This window comes from Phyllostomus discolor, chromosome 2 (genome assembly GCF_004126475.2).
Source record: "Phyllostomus discolor isolate MPI-MPIP mPhyDis1 chromosome 2, mPhyDis1.pri.v3, whole genome shotgun sequence".
In the NCBI taxonomy this organism is placed as follows: domain Eukaryota; kingdom Metazoa; phylum Chordata; class Mammalia; order Chiroptera; family Phyllostomidae; genus Phyllostomus; species Phyllostomus discolor.
The window spans coordinates 153797258-153809895 of record NC_040904.2 but is presented as its reverse complement, the minus strand read 5'-3'; positions in this window follow the sequence as shown (position 1 = coordinate 153809895).

The following is a 12638-nucleotide window of genomic DNA, read 5'->3' as shown; positions in this document are numbered from 1 at the left end:
TTAGATGAATGATTTTACTTTTACTAGATATATAATTATCTTAAAAATCTTAAAGTTCCAGGGGAGTAAAATTGCAATACTGGAGAATTGACTTGCGGTAATGTTCGATGAAACTCTTCTTTGTTTCCACTATTTTTAGTTTGGTTTTGGTTTTCTAAGAATTTGCACCCTTGATTTTGGAACTCATTATTTCAAATTCCAATAATCCTAAAAATGAAAGCTGAAACTATGGAATTTTTTATGGCTTTAACTTGATCGTTCCTTTCACCTAGAAAAGGGCAAGAATTTGCCCCCAACTAAGCCAAATTTATGGAAAAGCTTGATAAAAATGGTGAATGTTTTGTGTATGCAGAGATGTCCACAGTGGCATGACCTTCTCTGCCTTCAAGTTTTATTATATGAATGTTCGTGCCACTCTTCTAGAAATGCTAACCTTATTTTTCTAAGGCTCCTTTCATTTATTTTTTCAGTCCAAAGAGGGGAAGTAATTTGCAAGGAGTTTAGTATTGTGATAATGTACAGGGGTTCATGCTTTAGTGAGAGTTCAGAAATGGATTACAAATAAAGGCAGTTCAGTGTTCTCATCCTTAGAAATAGAGAGGAATTTCATTGTTTATAAAAGAAAGAAGCAAAAATGTGCTTGCCTTATACGACATAGTGAAATGCAGCAGGGAATTGAAGGAAAAAAATATATATGCAAAAGTTATGAGTTGCAAAAAACAGCATCAGCAACAAATTTCCTAAAGATTAAATGTGAGAGATAGTTGGATATTCTCCCTCTTATGTGTTGGTCTTTAAATAAAACTACAAAACACTGTTCTCATAGAGTTTGCATTTTATTCTTGTCTTGGCTGCTGACACTGAATGATCAAAAATAAGTGTTTGGATAGATGTTGTTTATTCATAATCTCTTGGCTGCTCTTGGAATTCAGGAAAGATAAGACTGTGGTCACACACACACACACACACACACAAATGCACAAGCTTTACATTCTGACATATTCTAAAGTAACACCAAGATCCGAATGTTCTGCTTTTTAGTCCCAAATTGTGGATTACACCTATTCCCAAAAGATCTTTTAACTCTATAAAGCTTTTCACCCATCTCCTTCTTGTCTCTTAGTCTTTCAATCTGGTCTTCATATGTTCATTTTGGCCTTCCTGTAGTCAAGCTTCCTGTCATGGTATCCAGATAGAGAGAATAATATGGAAAAGAGGAAAGTAAAGAGATGAAAATGTCAACAGATAGGAAGGCATGGAAACGAAAGATTAAGGCAATTCCATACTACAAAGGCATAGAAAAAGAGGAAGAATCTGGGAAGGTTAATTATATTAGGCCTATAAAACATTTGAGTTTTTCAGAGAAGCCTGGGAGATGAGGAACTGGTCAGTAAATGCACATCAATGTTGCAGTTCACGGTCAGAGATAGGAGGAGCTCTGCCTGGGACTTGGGGCTAGGTCCAAGGGCCAGCCTTGAATTTAGAAGCTCAGAAACTCTTGGGCACTTAATCTCATGATATTTATGGGTTGTCTAAAAGCTGGGACTTAACAGAATGGTGTAAAGGGGGTCCTCAGGGAAGATATTCCTCGTCTTCCCATGACTGGCTGGTCTGGATTCCAGGGACATTCTAGATTCTCCCAAAGCATCCTAGGGCCTCTTTTTCAGGTATGAGTCAGGATCTATGGGGTCCAGCAAAATTGAATATAACCCTTGGTTGTAGAAAAGTTTCCCTGAGAATTTTCTGATTCAGGATGATTACAGAAAGCCCGGTCTACATTTGGTAGTTGACCACATATCTTTGTTTGCTTAGGGCAGACACATTTTGTACCTGTTGTCTCAGCATAAACATTAATAGCACATTTATTGCTCTCAAAAGAGATGGATGAAAAATTCCCAGGTCATCCTAAAGTTTAGGCTCTGAGATTCTTAAGAGACCCAATAACTTATTCCACTCTTTTAAGTCTGGAGGAATGAATGTGATCCAGAGCATCTCACAAGTAGCAGAGAACATCAACTCTGTCATCACCCTGAAAACTGGGAGCGAAGATGACAATCATAGCTAGAACCATTCTGCGGTCTCCATAGACAAATGTGACTGGCATTTCTGGCTATAAAGAAAAGCAATAAATTTAACTGTTGGGACAGAGCTTCCAGATTTGGGGGCATGCATCATGTCTGGGGGAGACTTTTAAAACTATTATCTCTTGGAGCTCATGGCTCATTTGGTGGATCACTGAGATTTGCCACTGGGAGTTCTGACGTTCACCTTTAGTAGCAAATTCATTCCTTAAGGTGTACTAAATAAAGGTACGTCTCCACTGGTGTGTTCGTTTAACTTCTCAGAAGGAAAAAAAAATAAATTACAACTAAAAATCCTAACAAGGAAAGACAAGTGTGCTCTTGGTCTTTTAGTCACTCTGGAAAAAGGCAACCAAATACAGCAATAAAAAATTGTAGAACGTCATCACCCATCATACAAATTTGCAGGGAGTTCCTTTTAATACTAATTACCCTTTTTGAACATGAGTTTACTTTCATTTATATTTGATCATCAAAACAACTTGTGAGATGGGAATTATTATAAGGCTCAGAGAGCTTATGTAATCACTCCAAGCTAGTAGATGAATATTCTTCTAAAAATTCAAATATATTTTATGAATACAGAAAAAAACCACAAAGGAAGAATCTGTCACCAAAAACAATATCTTAATGGAATACACTTGCACATGTTTAATTTCTATGTAGAAATTCACAATGAACAACCAGAAGGGCTTTTCAAGCCCAGCTTTCTTTGCCAGCTAGTCTAAACAATTGTAATTTTGTAAGAATGCGTTGCTTAGTGACATTACTATTCAATAACCTTATGATCAAGAACATCTTCGGATGCTAACGTCCATTCATCCCATTGCCACTGATGTCTCGTTCCTTCTTACTAAACCTCTCAGTGTGTTCCAACTCCAGGACTAAAACTTAAATAATCAAATCACCTATTAGTAATCCTGAATCTTCCCTTACCAGAGTCATCAACTTCTTTAATATTTTCAATTCATGAAACTTAAATTTCTAATCCTGGTATGCTCTTCTCTAAAATACTTCAATTCTCATATTGTTCTTTAAAACATACAGGCAAATTTGACTTTTCATCTAATGTTAAGCACCCCATGTCACAGTTGGTATCTTCAAGACTCTTCATACCACACATGCAAAGCTGCCCTCCTCAGAAGCAACACAGTTTCCATGATGTCTCTGAATTATACTTTTCTTACTGGAAAACACAGTTTTAGTTAAATTAGTGCCCAGAAAGACAGTGATAGGACAGTATAGATGATGTTGCTTGAACACATCCTCTGTGTTGCAAGAAGTTTTAATGAGTTTTACTATTGCACTTTATTCATTCTTTACAGGGAAGCTATGTGTACAATTTATTTGGGGTTTTTTATTCTTCTTCAGAAACTAAAAATTCTTTCATTGCTTTCTTCCTCGTTTCCTATTCTTCACTCCTCCCCCAACACACCTCACCTTGTAGGTAAGATTCCAGTCTCTGAAAGAAAGTGCTAATGCCAGCTAAGTTTAAAATTTGAATTTTCACCTACTTTTGTGATATGTAACACCACACTTAAATTATCAAAGTCTTTTCTTTAGTTAAAAATTTTCCTTGTCAATGGAGCTTTACTTGAAATGTAAAGAATTGAGCTGCTGTTTTTTATCAGCAAAATACCTATTAATCATTTTGATCTTATATGCACATGACTACATTAAAACTAGAAATTATAATTATACAGTAAGTAAGCACTAAGTAAATGGCACAGAGCTTTCTGTGATAAAACTGAAAATAAATTTTATTTCCCTTTTCTTTGTTAGGTGAAATATTATTTTTCTAAGTTTTGACTTATGATTATGTCCTTTGTACTTTTTTGGTTAAATCATTAATAATAATTGAAATTGCTTTTAATAGCTGAGGCATGTACAATTTAAATTCTCTAACAGTCCAAGGATACCAAAACCCTTCACATATCTTTAAACATCAAAAGGATCAATTTTCAAAACTGGGTGTTATTCGATTCCACTTTAAGTTAGCATATTTTTCTCTGTGGGTAACATTTGCTACTGAAAAATCTTGTCGGCGTAAATATCCAGTACAATTATCAATAATCGAGTGAATAATGTTAACGAAACTGTACAGTTAAATGACGGAGACAATTAGTTAGCACCATTTTGGTTTATTTATTTAGCAGTGAGCATTGTTTAACATGTCAGTCCTGAGAAACAGAAACAGCCATAAAGAGGCTTAACATTACTAATAAAACAATCAGTATCAAAATATTTTATGTAACAATTTGTCCATGTTCATATAATAATCTGTCAACTCTTTGATTTGCTTATTATGTGAATTAACTCCGTAATCGCTCCGAGATTGGGCTCAGTGACACCGCCTGACTGCTCCCGAGTCGGGGGCTTTCGGTCGGCGTCTGCAAGGAAGGAGCTGTCAGGCTCCCCGAGGACTTCTGGGGAAAGCCAATAAGCTGTCACACACTTGTAGCGAGTTAGACTTTCCGCGGTCTGGAAGAGCCTTTAACACTTCTCCCCTCCTACCCCTCACTGCCACACCGGCCCCTCCTTTCTCAAACGCTTTTTTTTTTTTTTTTTTAACAATAACAATTTTAAGTGCTAATTCAGTTCTAAACTTTCCTCTAATTAGGGAACATTAAGTCGCCCTGCTTGGAAATGTGGCGGAGCTACACACTTTGCGGGCCAGGGCAGGGACGTTTGAAAGGAGGGAGAAACTTAAACACCCTTCGCTCCGCCCAGTCGAGAGCAGTGGCGCGCCGCAGACCCGGGAGGCGACGCCCTCTCCGGGGCACCCTCGGTGGGCTCCTGGGGGGCGTCCTAGGGAGCAGCCGCCCCGGCCCTCGGCACCGGACCCCAGCTGCCCGGGGCGGTGAGGGTTCGCGCCCAGCGCGGCCCTCGGGATGGAAACGTTCGTTTCTTCCCCGCGCAGTTTTCGCGCCCCCGGCAGCTGAGACCCCTGGCCGGTCCACTGGCCAAAAGCACCCGGAGGCGCGCAGTGACCGAGGCCGCGTGGACGAAGGGCCCCTCCACCCGAGTGTCCAGATACCCGGCGGGCAGCAGTGGGCACGCCGGGATCCGGACACACAGCCGCCAAGTCCCGGGACCGCGCGCGTGGCTGTCTCCGCGACAGCCTGGCGCTGGACCGTGGGTGGCGAAGGCATGGTGGCAAACTGCGAACTGCGACTCCGCGGGAGGGGGAGAAAAAAACATAAAAGCTATTTTAGGAGCAAAAGCCTAAGAGTGGGTCATTTGAAACAACTATGGAGTATCAACGAACTGCAATCTCCACCTAGCCACAAACGTATGAGGTTACAGATTAGCTTGTCGACTTCCCTTTATAAATTCATTCCTACCCCCACACTTTCTTTGGCCTGGCTTCAGCCACTAGATTTTGAAAAAACTTCAGAATGGAAGTTGGCTAATATCTCTTTATAGCAGATTTCTAGTTAGATTTTTTAATTACCCCATTAGAAAAATCATAAATGGCATACTCATACAAACTGGCATTTAAACCTAATCTTGTAGCAATGTATTCCAAAATCTGTCAATTCCCAGCATTCCAGACAAATAAGGGTAATTTTAGGAAGTGAAATAATGACCAAAATAATTTTGGAAAGGACTTACTGATGAGATTTACATTCCTTTACTCATCAGAAACTCTTTGTTTGATGGTACTTGAAGAACAAAGCAATGACAGGAATGTCATGAGCTCCCTAGCATCCAGTTTGGGCAAATAGTCAGGGTCTGACTTTTCAGAGAAAGGGACTACCCTGTGTAGCAGATTCCCAAGAGTAAATAACACATGTAAAGGAATCTATGAAAGAACATCATTTAGTGAGTGAGTGAGCAAGTGACTTATATTTCATTCAGTAATCATTTGAACAAGCCTCTCTGATAGGAAGGGTAAGAAAAAAAATAGGAAAGGGGTAGGATATGAAATAAATGTGTGGCTTCTGTCCTCACAGATCATCCAGTCTAGTGATGGAAGAGAAGAAGAAAGTTTAAGACTTAGCAAAGGTTAGGAAGTGTAAACACTACAAGACAGGATGTAAATACAATACTAGGGAATTTAGTGTTGGTAAGATTACTCCCAGTTAAAGGACTGTACTGTATTAAGGAGAATCTGGCCTTCCAAGTAAGGGAAGGAATTCACTAAAGGTTATCTCCTTATAAGATGGTCTTTGATGGGAATTTAGTGTACTGCCTCTTTTAGAACCTTCAGTATGTTTCCTTCTATCAGCTTTAAGCTGTTATTTTCCTTCTTTTTAAATTTCTTAACCACTAGTTTTCAGGTCAAATCCTGTAAACTGAGGCTGAGCTGAGGTGACACAATGAAAGGGGGTTAAAAGTTATGACCTAACTATGTTTTACTTATTACTTCTTTGCAAAAAGAATCTGGGTGTTCTATGACTGACAGCACCCCATTTCAAATATACTGGCAAAATCATAATGGAAAAACAGAAAGAGTGAAAACTTGAAATAAGGCAACTTTAACAGTTAATATGATACTGAGATCAAGCTTCAGATTTGGCTCTGAGCTCCTTAGCAGCCAAGGTAAAGAGAGGAAAAATCCTAAGTGACATTGGCTTGCTGCTGAAAAATGCAAGGAATGCCTGTTTGTAACAAAACTGAATTATAAAAGAAAATTACTATGTAGATTAGAATATCATCAAAGACACCAAGGGATGTAACAGGCAGCATCCTAATAGTTCTTTTTTAGAAAGAAAAAATGATATCACATCCCTGTGTCAGCCTCCCATAAAAACCAAGACTCAAGTGAAAGTGAGTCTGCAGAGTAAAGTGTATATAATTCAAGTATTTGAGATTTACCTTGAATGTGAAATAACATTCACTGGACAGTCTATCCCATATATCACTTGTCTCAGTTGCTATCTTGATAAGAGCCAAATAATTTAAAATTAAGATGATTCTCTTTGGCCAAAGACCAGAATGTTGGCATTACTTTGGAGACCATAGAGGGTAGATTCATAGGGTTTGGAAAAAGAATTGAGCAAATGACGACTTTGTTACCTTTCTACTAAAGTTGCAGAAACAAATCCATGTATTCACACAGGCGAACACCACCCTAGTTTTCCTCAGAATTAGGCTGCAGGGGCATCTTAAGGGTGCTCCAAAATTTTACTTAGGAAGTTGCTTTGAATGAGCTCCAGCATTTGAATAAATGTTTAGTTGAGTTCACAGAGCTCCATATTGTTTTGGCACAGAACATGTTCAAAGCTGGTGTTTCCAATCACCCACAGCGGCTAGGGAAAACATCAGTAGTACTCCCTCAGTACCTTGGACTGAAAGGTGAGGCTTCTGATGGGACTCCAGGATGAGTTAATTCAAAATAAATGAGTTAAGAATAGCTTCTATAAACCATGACTTCAATTTTATTTTGGTTGGTTAGACTGTTACTTTAGAAAGCTATTAGATACTGCCACCACTTTTGGGGGGGCACTTTTGGTTTATGATAACAAAATATGTCATTAGACCATAAAAGGATATTTATCTTCCAACTTACTATGGCAGGGGACTTCTAAAAGAGAGGGCCGATCATCCTATTTTATACCCCTAAAGGAATTTTTAATCTCACTGTCAGGACACTGTTCCTGCTTGTCTTGAGTCGTACAGGGTGTGTTACAATACAGAATGGTTTTGAATTATTTTTATTGTGGTAAAATGTATATAGCATACAATTTACCACTTAACCATTTTTAAGTATACAGTTTAGTGGCATTAGGTACATTCACATTGTTGTGCAACCATCACCATCATTCACCTCCAGAAGCGTTTCATCTTCCCCAACTGAAATTGTCTCATTAAACACTAACATCCTGTTCCCTCCTCCCCTAACCCCAGGCAACCACTAACCACTCCAGTTTCTGCCTCCATGAATTTGACTACTCTCTATGAAGTAGAATCACACAGTATCTGTCCTTTTGTGGCGGACTTATTTCACTTAGCATAATGTCTTCAAGGATAATTTTTACTGTAAAAGAACATTAACGAATAATCTATGGTGAAATCATGCAGTGTGACTCAATCAGGTCCCATCTACAAAATGGAGAGTCGGTGCAACCTGCAAACCACCTTCCACTCTTCTGCACAGGCTTCTCCCCAGAGCAAGGAGAAATGTGTCTGTGAACATAAGGAGACAGTAGCTACATTTGTAACCTACTTGCTCCTTAGGTATAATTGTCAGTCCAAGAACATCTGGAATGCAAAAAGCTGGAAAAAGTCTTAAAGGAATTATGCAAAAATATTCTTGTGTTTGTAATTTGTGAGGTACAGAGGGATACTAATAGATCATTATGAGTGTAAACAGACAGGCTCCTACCAGATGGTTGTTTAAAGTAAATAATTTGGTATAGACTGGCACACTTCAATCAGAACAGGCAAAAGTCAGTTCAGGGAGTGTTTCAGTCATCTCTTGTGAACAAATATTCCCTAAACCTAACAGCTTAACATAGCCATTTTACTTTGCTCACAGTTTTGTGGGTCAAGAGTATGGGGCTGGCTCTCCTGGGGCCTCTCATGTGGTTTTACTGAGAGGTCTTCTGGGACACCCAACATGGGTGGGTAGGTGATGCTGGCAGGTAGGAGGGAGCTCAACTGGGACCGTCACTCTAGGAACAGACTGGACTGCCTTGTGTCGATTAAGAGTGCCCCTGAAAGGCGAAAAGCAGATTTGAGTTTTTGAAAGGAGGGTGACAGAGGTCAGAGAGACAAGTTAGGAAACTGTTCATTCAATAAACATTCACTGAGTGCCTACTCTGTCCACACACGGAGACACCGAGGATTCAGCAAGGAGTCAACAAACAAAAATCCCTGCCTTTGTGGAGTTTATATTTTACTGGGGAAAGGATAATAAACAAAAGAGCACATAAATACATAATGCTAGTGCTACGAAAAAAATAATGAGGAGAAAGTGAAGTGGTTGACTGCTATTTTATGCAGGCTGATTAAGAAAGTCATCTCTGAAAAAGAGATATTTGAGTCAAGAACTGAAAGAGGGATGGAGTGAGTTGTTCAGATAGCTGGGGCACAGGACTCCAGAATGAAGGAACAAGCTGCTGTCCTAAAGGAGAGGTATGCCTGGCGTGTTTGAGGACCAGTGAGAAGATGAATTTGCCCAGAATACAGTTGTAGGCGCTCAGTGTGGTAAAATTGGTGGGGAACTGGGAGACCCTGACCAACTGAAGATGAAGTAGGAAGGAGAGGAGGACATGGAGCTTGCCATTTTTACAGGCTTGGTGGCCAGCTGGATCTGAGGCGTGAGAAACGGGAAGGAATTTTGTGTGATTGCAGTGTTTCTGGATTGGGAAAATACATAGGCATGTCATTGATGGAAAGAGAGAATACAGGAAAGGCAGCACACCATGAAATCATTTTTGACTAATTGAGTCTGGTGTGCCGGTGGAAATTCTAGTAGAAATGCTTGTGTGTGTGTGTGTGTGTGTGTGCGCACCTCAGGAGGAAGATGTGGCCCGGAGACATGGGACATTAGCACTTTTTTGAAATCAGCTTCAGAGTCTGGTTATTCACTCATTCATTCATTCATTCACTGATTTCTATTGAGAGCCAAATACTATGTGAAATCCTGATACATAAAACAGACATAGTCCCTGACCATCTGGATCTTACAAGTGGACAGACAAAAAGCAAATAAACAACAAAAATAACATAATTACAACGTTAAACATGATACAAGGAAACAAATACAGTGCTAAGAGAAGTCTAGAATATCCTAGGAAAAGGCCTTCCTGAGGTTATACTTTTCCTCAAACCTGAAGGATAAGACAAAGTTATCCACACACAGTGTGGGAAAGAGCCTATTTCAAGACCTGAAAAGCCACAGAAGGCATGAAGAAAGTGCCCAAGATGAACTTGGAGAAGTAAGAATAGACTGGGTCATACAGGTCTGGTAGGCATTGGCACAAACAAGTCTGAGCATTTTTAAGAATGGCAGTGACAGGATTCAACTTATGGTTTTAAAAAATCATCTTGTATATTTGTGGGGCAAGGGGGAGTGGCTGGGATAGAGGCATGGAAGAAAAAGACCAGAGGGAATAATAGAAACCAGGAGAAAACAGTAAAAAAAAGCTGTAGCAGCAATCTTGGTGAAAGATGTGGCTTAGATTAGGGTAGGACAGAGAAGATAGAATTGAGAGATATATTTAGATACATTTAGAATGATTAAGATTTGGTGATGGATTGGGTGTGGGGAATAAAGAAGAAGAATAAAATAATGATACCTAGGTTTCTGCCTTGATCAATTAGGTGCTTAGTGGAATTACAGAATTTGTTTAGATGAGAAGACTGGAAATAAATTTTGGGAGATGTGAGTTTAGGAGTTCTTTTGTGTACCTGTCCCCTTTGAGATGTCTGAGGAGCTGTCAGGTATATAAAAGTGTAAGACTGAGCTCAGGGGAGATTATCTTCTCTGGGGATAGAACATTTGGAACCATCAACACATAGATGGAATTAAAATCCATAGGTTATATAAGATCACCCAGAGGCAAAAAGAAAGAGAGAAAATAAAACCCTGGGAAATTTCAGCCCTGGGGCTGAGGAAAAGAGGACAGGATGACAACCAGGATTGAATATATTTAACTAACAATATGAATTCTTGAGACAACTGGTTAGGGTAAAGATATATTATGACACTCCCGTAGAATTTTCCTGGATACCCTTTGACTATAATTTTGCTTCACATTGTTATATTTTTGTTGCAAGTCTTATGCCCCATAAAAGCTATAGGGATATTTGCTATTGATCCAATTGTCTGTGGAATAAAATAAAATAACAACTTTCCCCTCCCCATGTCATCTGTCTCTAAATTTGCCAAATGGAAAACAAAAGTAGAAGGGTTCTGAACAAGTGAAGACATAAGCGTGCAGTTTAAGTTCAAATATGCAAGAACTATCATTTCATAAAGACTTCAGACATGGTTCCCTTTTTATTTTAATGCCCCATTGCTACAATACACTGCATTTGACAACTTTGTTAGGGTATGACTGCTGCTGCAAATCAATCACTTTTTGTTAAATAAAGATGTTTTGAAACAAACACCAAGATGAGCAACTGGATTTAAGAGCAGAGAAAGGAAATCAGCTTTAAGTTACCTGTAAAATAAAATAGAAGTACATACTGCTCCCAAATCAAAAGGAGAAAAATAATTTCTGTTGTGTAGTCAGTGGTCCCATTTCACTTAGAGATAGATGGATGACAGAGAAGAGGAAATTTGAACAATCTTTAGTTCAAATTTGGAATTAAAAAAGAAAGACCTAAAAGAAGGGACCTTTCCACCACCACAAACTTTTTGCCAGTGGTACTTTATTGGGCTCTCTCAGTATGATGCAACAAACCACACACTGTTACCTGCAGCTCCCCAGGGACATAGATTTGAGCTGTGACTGAGCAATAGAGTAGAGGTCCCTAGGAATGCCTATTGGCCCTGAGGGATGAAGATCACATTTCTGTAAATGTCCTCTATTATCAGTTTTATCTCCTTCCCTTCAATGGCTCCATCTTTTTTTTTTGTCCTCAAAATTTTCTGTGCATCATTTCCTGTTCTTAATCCTGTTCAAAGCTGTTCTTAATCACTAAACCTTAGGAATTTCAAACTCCCTTGCAGCCCAAGGTTCTACCTTGAACGCGGAGAGCATTCAAACATAGATTGAGGGAGAACTGGGTTTTAACACCCCTTCACCTCTTGCCATTGTGTACATTTTGGTGGGTGAGGTGGGGTGCCCCCTTCAACATTACACACACACACACTCAGATGTAACTCTCACTCCCCCTGGGTCGGCAAATATTTTAATAGGCCCCTTTGAACAGATGTGACCTGCAGATTTATGCGATGACCCCATCGGAAATAATTTGGGATTTGGGGGAGAAGACTGCCTTCCTCTCCAGGAGAGCCTTTATTGTGTACTCTCTAGTTAATGAGCCTCTGGGCCTCAAACTGGGAGAGTTATTATCCGTGTCGGCAAGGCTGGAAGAAGAGAGCAGTAAGTAGCCAACTTCTCGGGCCCCGGGGCCATCAGCCTTAACTTTCTCTTGGCCTGAGGGCAGAGGTAGAAGAACCCGGCCGGGGTCCACTCCGGGTCCCCAGCGGGTTTGCAGCGAGGAGAAAAGCAATCAATCTTGTCTGCGGCTTTGGTGCGCCTAACACTTCCTGCAGTGATTTGCAGCAGGCCTAGAACTTGCGGGCTTCCCATTGGCTCGCGGGCCTACGCCGTGCAGCCTGGGGGCGGGGCCAGGGGGCCCGGCTGGGGCTGGGCGGGGCGGAGGATCCGTAAATTTAACTTCAAGTGCTCCCTTCTTGGGGGTCCCGCGTCTCGCCGAACTTTTTCTTTTAAGAACAGGCGGATGTCAGTGACAAGTTAATAGCTCTCGCTGCGCTCCAAGGTTAAACAGAACCTCATTTGTGCCCGGAGTCTCCTTCTACCGACCTGCCGGAGGCCGCCTGGGCAGGCACTCAACAAGCGAAGGTGCCTAGTGACATGGTACTTGCGGCTTCTTAGCTTCCGTCTCGCTGGGTTTTGGCCGGGTTCCCCA